Here is a 5,909-nt window from a genome sequence, read left to right as displayed (position 1 = left end):
CTTTCAGATCTGTAATACTCTAGCCGATTGCAGATTTGTGTTCTCTTAAGATTCGCAGCAGCTTTTCCTCTTGTTCTTTCTTGACCTTATTGTTGATGATGACTGGATTCTCATGGTTCTTATCCAGAAATGCATACCGCAGGTGAGAAGGAAGTTGTTTTAGCTCTAGCTTCTACTTTTCCTCTTCTTTAACATCCTTTTTCAGCTTCTCCTTCACTGAATTTTCTGTAGATTTTTGAATTGGCAGGGCTTCCAATTATTGTTGCACTTCCATAATGTATTCTTCACTCAGAATTTCAGACTTGACATTTCCTGCAGATATTATTTCTTCTAACACAACATTTTCATCAAACTCATTAATAGAATAATGTGGAATAATAGAATCTAAAATGTCTATCTTCATACATGTACTATCTTCCAAAGGATATTTTAAAGCTTCAAATACATTAAATACCATCTTCTCATCTTGAACTCGAAGAATAAGTTCACCTTTCTGTACATCTATTAAAGCTCTTCCTGTTGCAAGGAATGGTCTTCCTAATATCAATGGAATATTAGCATCCACTTCCATGTCCAAAATTACAAAATCTGCAGGAAAAATGAACTTGTCAATTTTAACTAACAAATCTTCAACAACTCCATATGGATAAGTGTATGATCTATCAGCTAGCTGTAGTGTGATGTTGGTGGGCTTCACTTCCTCTATGCCAAGTTTCTACAGAACAGCCAATGACATCAAATTTATGCTTGCTCCCAAGTCACACAATGCTCTTCCCATAGTGCAGTTTCCTATTTCACAAGGAATGCTGAATGATCCAGGATCTTTGAGTTTTTGAGGAAGCTTTCTCTTGAGAATGGCACTGCACTCCTCTGTCAAAGGTACTGTTTTGTCGTGCTCTAGCTTCCTTTTTCTGGAAAGTAGTTCTTTCATAAATTTTGCATATGAAGGCATTTGCCCCAAAGCTTCTGCAAAAGGAATGTTAATCTGTAATTTCTTAAAGACATTCATAAACCTTTCAAATTGTTCCTCTTATTTAGGATTTTGGACCTTTTATGGATAAGGCAACCTCTTGTATTTTTCTGGATCTATTGGCTTGCAAGCATCTTCAAAGAGTTATTTTTTTGTTTTCCTCTTAGAATTCATAGGAACATCTACTTTTTCTTCTGAATGATCTTTCTTCAATAGCTTAAAATTTCCTTGTTGCAGATCTTGTTCAATCTTCCTTTCTTCTGAATCATTGACTTTCTTTTCTGCAGGTTTAGGACTTGCAACAACAGCTCCACTCCTTGTAATTATGGCTTGACATTGCTCCTTAGGATTGATCACTGTATTGCTTGGAAATCTTCCTTCATCCCTGCTGGATAATTGTTCAGCTAACTGTCCACTTTGTGTTTCCAGTTTCTTCATAGAAGCTTCTTGGTTCTTGAAGCTTGTTTGGGTCACCTTCATGAATTGTAACATGGTTTCTTCCATCTCAATCAACCTCTCATTCATAGGCTGGGAAAATTTCTGATTTTCTTGAGGTTGAGTGGATGGATTTCTCTGAAAATAAGACTGTTGTGTTGTTGGACCTGCATTAGAAAAAGGTAAATTGGAGTTAGAATTTTTGGCAGCAGAATATTGATTATTCCAATTAGAATACTACTGATTTCTATTATTCGAAAATTGAAATCTAGGGGGATATGAAGGTTGTTGTCTCTGAAAATTATTCATATAATTCACTTGTTCTTGTGGTTCACTTGTAGATGCCTCGTATGCACCATTTACATGGTTTCCTCTACAAAAATCACAGCTTAGCTGACTGGTAGGCATACTCCCTATTTGAAGGTTGCTGATTTGTTGAGTTAAAGCAGCTAATTGTTCTGAAAACATTTGATTTTGCAACTGATTCTGTGCAAGAAAGGTTTCCAAAACCTTAGCTTCATAACCAGAGTTTCTTCCTTGATTCCTTTAATTTGAATTCTGATACATTGAAGATGCCATCATCTCAATAATCCTCTGAGCTTCTTCCAAGGACTTTGTATTTAATGAACCTCCAGCAGCAGCATCAACCATTGTTCTTGTTGCTGCATTCATCCCATTGTAGAAAGTTTCCAATTGCATCCAATCTGGAATACAATGATGTGGACACCTTCTAAGCAATTCTTTGTATCTTTCCCAAACTTCATACAATGATTCTCCTTCTTGCTGCACAAAGGATGTAATTTCTCCTCTCAGCTTTGCAGCTTTGGATGAGGGGAAGTACTTCGTTAGAAATTTATTCACAAGTTCTGTCCAGGTTGTAATGTTTCCTTGTGGTTGAGCTTGTAACCAGTATTTAGCTCTATCTCTCAAGGAAAAAGGAAATAGTCTCAGTCTGATGGCTTCTTCGCTAACCCCATTCATTCTTATGGTGTCACATAGCTGCAGAAAATTTGAAATATATAGGTTAGGATCATCAGAATTTCCACTAGAAAATTGATCTTGTTGGACTAAGTGTAATAAGGCAGGTTTAACCTCAAAATGGTTGGCTTGGATAGTTGGCCTAATTATAGAAGAGTTAAAACCTTGCATGTTAGGAATTGCATAGTCTCCTAATGTTCTAATTCTATTTTGCTCTGCCATCTCTATTGCTGGATTTGGTTGTCTCAAAGGTGTAGGTGTTCTTTTCACTCTAGAATTACTCTGAATCTCTAGAGAATAGACAACTTCTAAATCACTATCACTTCCTACGACTTTTTCTGCTCTAGACTCTTTTCTCAATCTTCTCAAGATTATGTCTATGTCATGATCAAAGACCAAAATTGATTTATTCTTGTTTTTACCATGCATACAAATCACAATGAAATAAAATTAGACTACAATCAGTATTCAGAATTGCACAACAGAAATCATTCAAAATCTATCAGAAAAGCATATAGACACTTAAATCTAAAAGTTGCAGAATTATAAAATCATGTAGAATTTATGCAGAATGGAAATTACAATTATGCAGAACAATAAAAAAAAAACAAAATTATGCAGAAAATGCAAAAGAATGTAAAAACTCTATGCAGAAGACAGCAATATTATGCAGAATACTACACAAGATACAGAAAAATTATGCAAAAAGAAATTTTAAAGCAAAACAACAAAATAAATGCTCAATCTAGCTACTTTTCTACTACTAATGATATTGAAATTCAAAATTCCCCGACAACGGCGCCAAAAACTTGTTGTTTACAATCTAAACACTAGCAAGTGCACTAAGATTGTAGCAAGTAATGAGTAAAATTTAAGATCCAAGTATCATCTCCACAGGGAATTTAGATTCAAGCATCACTTCATAGAATTATAACTATTTGAGCCATGAAAATTCGGAAGAAAAGTTGTAACATGTAATAACATCAATTCAAACAATTAGGAGTAAAGTGAACTTGCAGAAAACAGAACAATGAATAAACAATTATGTGATAATAGAGAGAGAAACCATAGCTAGGGAATTGCTTCACCAAAACTCCAATATTTAATCAATAAGGTTCTGAATTAGCAAGCAATTGGAAAGAATGACAATCAGTTTCACGTTATATTATTCATAGGTTAATTCCTTAACTCAGTGAACCTAACATTCAATTAAGTCATTCTAATTCCTTAGATCTGATTCAATTCAATGTTGCTTTAAGTGTAAAAAACCAGAAGATTGCAAGATCAAAGTTTCTTATCCCTAAGAAAACTATAATCTCGGTGATTGGTTCAGATCTGAAGAACAACTTCAATTTCCATTGACAAGAGTTCCTCTGAAATTAGTTAATCAAATTTTCATTCAATTACTACATAAAATGCAGAATCAATCACTCAATCTATTCCAAAGCTTGAAATTCAGATCCAAAATCAATTCAACATGTTCGTTTCAGATCTACAATCCCTAACTATGAACAAATTACACAGCCATGGCAGTAGAGAAAAGAAAAGAAAGAGAAGAAGAGAAGGAGAAAATCGGAATCGCCATTGCAACGTGCTCCACTCCAATGTCTCTTCATGAAGCTCCAAGATTTGACTCCCCACTCCTCTCTCTCACTTCCTCCAACGAGAATCTAACTAACAAAACTGAAAATGAACCGAATCTCCCATTTCCGGATCATTTCTGGTATTTATAGAATTTCCTAGATTTGCGCGTCATCACTTTTATGAGAAATAGTAGCTACGCAGAGGGTTTATGGTTGCGCGTTAACACTTTTATGAGAAAAAGTGGCCACGTGCAACTTTCCTAATATTGAGAGCTCTCTGGAACTATCACTCTTGCTGATAAAAGTGTCAACGCAGAACCCAAGTAGTTGCGTGTGATCACTCTTATGAATAAAAGTGACTACGCGCAACTCGCCAAGATGAAGGCTCTCTGGAACGATCACTTTCGACGACAATAGTGGTTACGCAAGGCTTTCCTGATATTTTGCTTCTCTGGAACTATCACTTTTGCTGATAAAAGTGATAACGCCCAGGCTTTCTTCTTTCTTTGAACTCTGGAGTGATCACTTTCACTAACAATAGTGATCATGCCCATTCTGCATTTTCTTGTTCTTTTGTTTTTGGGAGTCTAGACTTATTTCTTTCCTCTTCCTTGTCATTAAGCCTCCATTCACATGAACCTTGCTCGAATTATTCCTTCAAAAACAAGATTAAAAACTTAATTCCTAATCAAAAATTCCATAATTGCTAAAATAACTACAAATTTAAACAAAACTTCAATTCCTTCTCTTTTTCTGAGTTTTTCTGGTTTCTTTATATATTTTTCTTATCAAATGTGTTAGAATTATGCTAAAATATCAGTAAAAATATGGATTCATCATTTCTATTTTCCAATAGTGCAAAGATCTAAGCCTGTGAACATTGTTTCTTTCTTTAGATCTTTCGTGAACCTAAATCTAAGGAAAACCCATTCTAGGTAAGGGGAGCTTACTTTAGATAACCTCTATGATTTTCTTGGTTACTGTATAGCCACGTATAAATCTTATCCTAGTTGTGAATAAGTTGGTGTATGAACAAACCCTAGGATAGAACCTAGAATAAGCATGGCAAAATGGATTGACTGTGTTTGGCAGATGTATTAAGCTTGATGTGTGGGTGTAATGGATCTTTCTGTTATCATGACAAATTGGCAGAAATGCTACAATAAGATATGTCAAAATTAGTTGATAAGTGGTGATATTTTATGCGGATTATGGCTATGATATATGTGTTAAGGATGATTAATATGTTGAAATATTTAATTAATAGTGTCAGCTATTTCATTTTATTGTGAAAGTATATATATAGTTGTATTGCTGAGGCTAAGAATATGTTTAGTTGTGTTGCATTGTATTGACTTGCATTCTTCTAGAGTCGAGTTGCATGTTTAGGTGGTTAGACATGTAACGATAAAAATGCTAAGTTGTGTTGTGTCTGGATCCAGATACTGGGATGAGTCACTCCCAAATCAAAAATAGTTCCTTTGGATTACTTAGGCTGTGAAATCAGTTGGAACTTAATTGTTGCATCTGCATCAATTGATTGAGACTATTGTGCTGATTGCTGTGAATTGTATGAGTTGTATAAATAATTTTAATATATTCATACTCCACAATTATGATTGTTATTTATATAAGCTCTGGTATGTGTGCTGCAATGATCGTACGATGGTATGTTGTAACGTCCCGAGTTTTGTAATTTATTGATCATTAATATAAATACGTGAATTATTGCTTGAATGTGTATTTGATATATATATATATATATATATATACATGAATTGCCATATGTTTGTGTATTCGAGTATGTGTTGGATGATGGTGGAAATATATGTGTATGTGAATGTTTGTGAATATCGATATTGGGCTGAGATTGGACATGTTTGACTTGTGGTTGGTCAGAATTGATTAAGAAGTAGGCTTAGTGTGTACTGCAGAGGCATTTT

The 5,909-nt window shown here is 34.5% G+C and overlaps 1 non-coding gene across 1 annotated transcript; it reads left to right on the top strand.

The window, feature by feature from the left end:
- Positions 1 to 2,114: 2,114 nt before the first annotated feature.
- Positions 2,115 to 2,221, top strand: LOC113860276. Its single transcript, XR_003503731.1, has one exon. It is a non-coding gene; the product is annotated as a small nucleolar RNA R71 (small nucleolar RNA).
- The last annotated feature ends 3,688 nt before the right edge of the window (positions 2,222 to 5,909 follow it).

The sequence above is a fragment of the Abrus precatorius genome, unplaced genomic scaffold, assembly GCF_003935025.1.
Source record: "Abrus precatorius isolate BTA unplaced genomic scaffold, Abrus_2018 Scaffold2, whole genome shotgun sequence".
Taxonomy (NCBI): Eukaryota; Viridiplantae; Streptophyta; class Magnoliopsida; order Fabales; family Fabaceae; genus Abrus; species Abrus precatorius.
The sequence above is the reverse complement of the archived record's forward strand: the minus strand, read 5'-3'. Positions and strand labels throughout refer to the sequence as shown.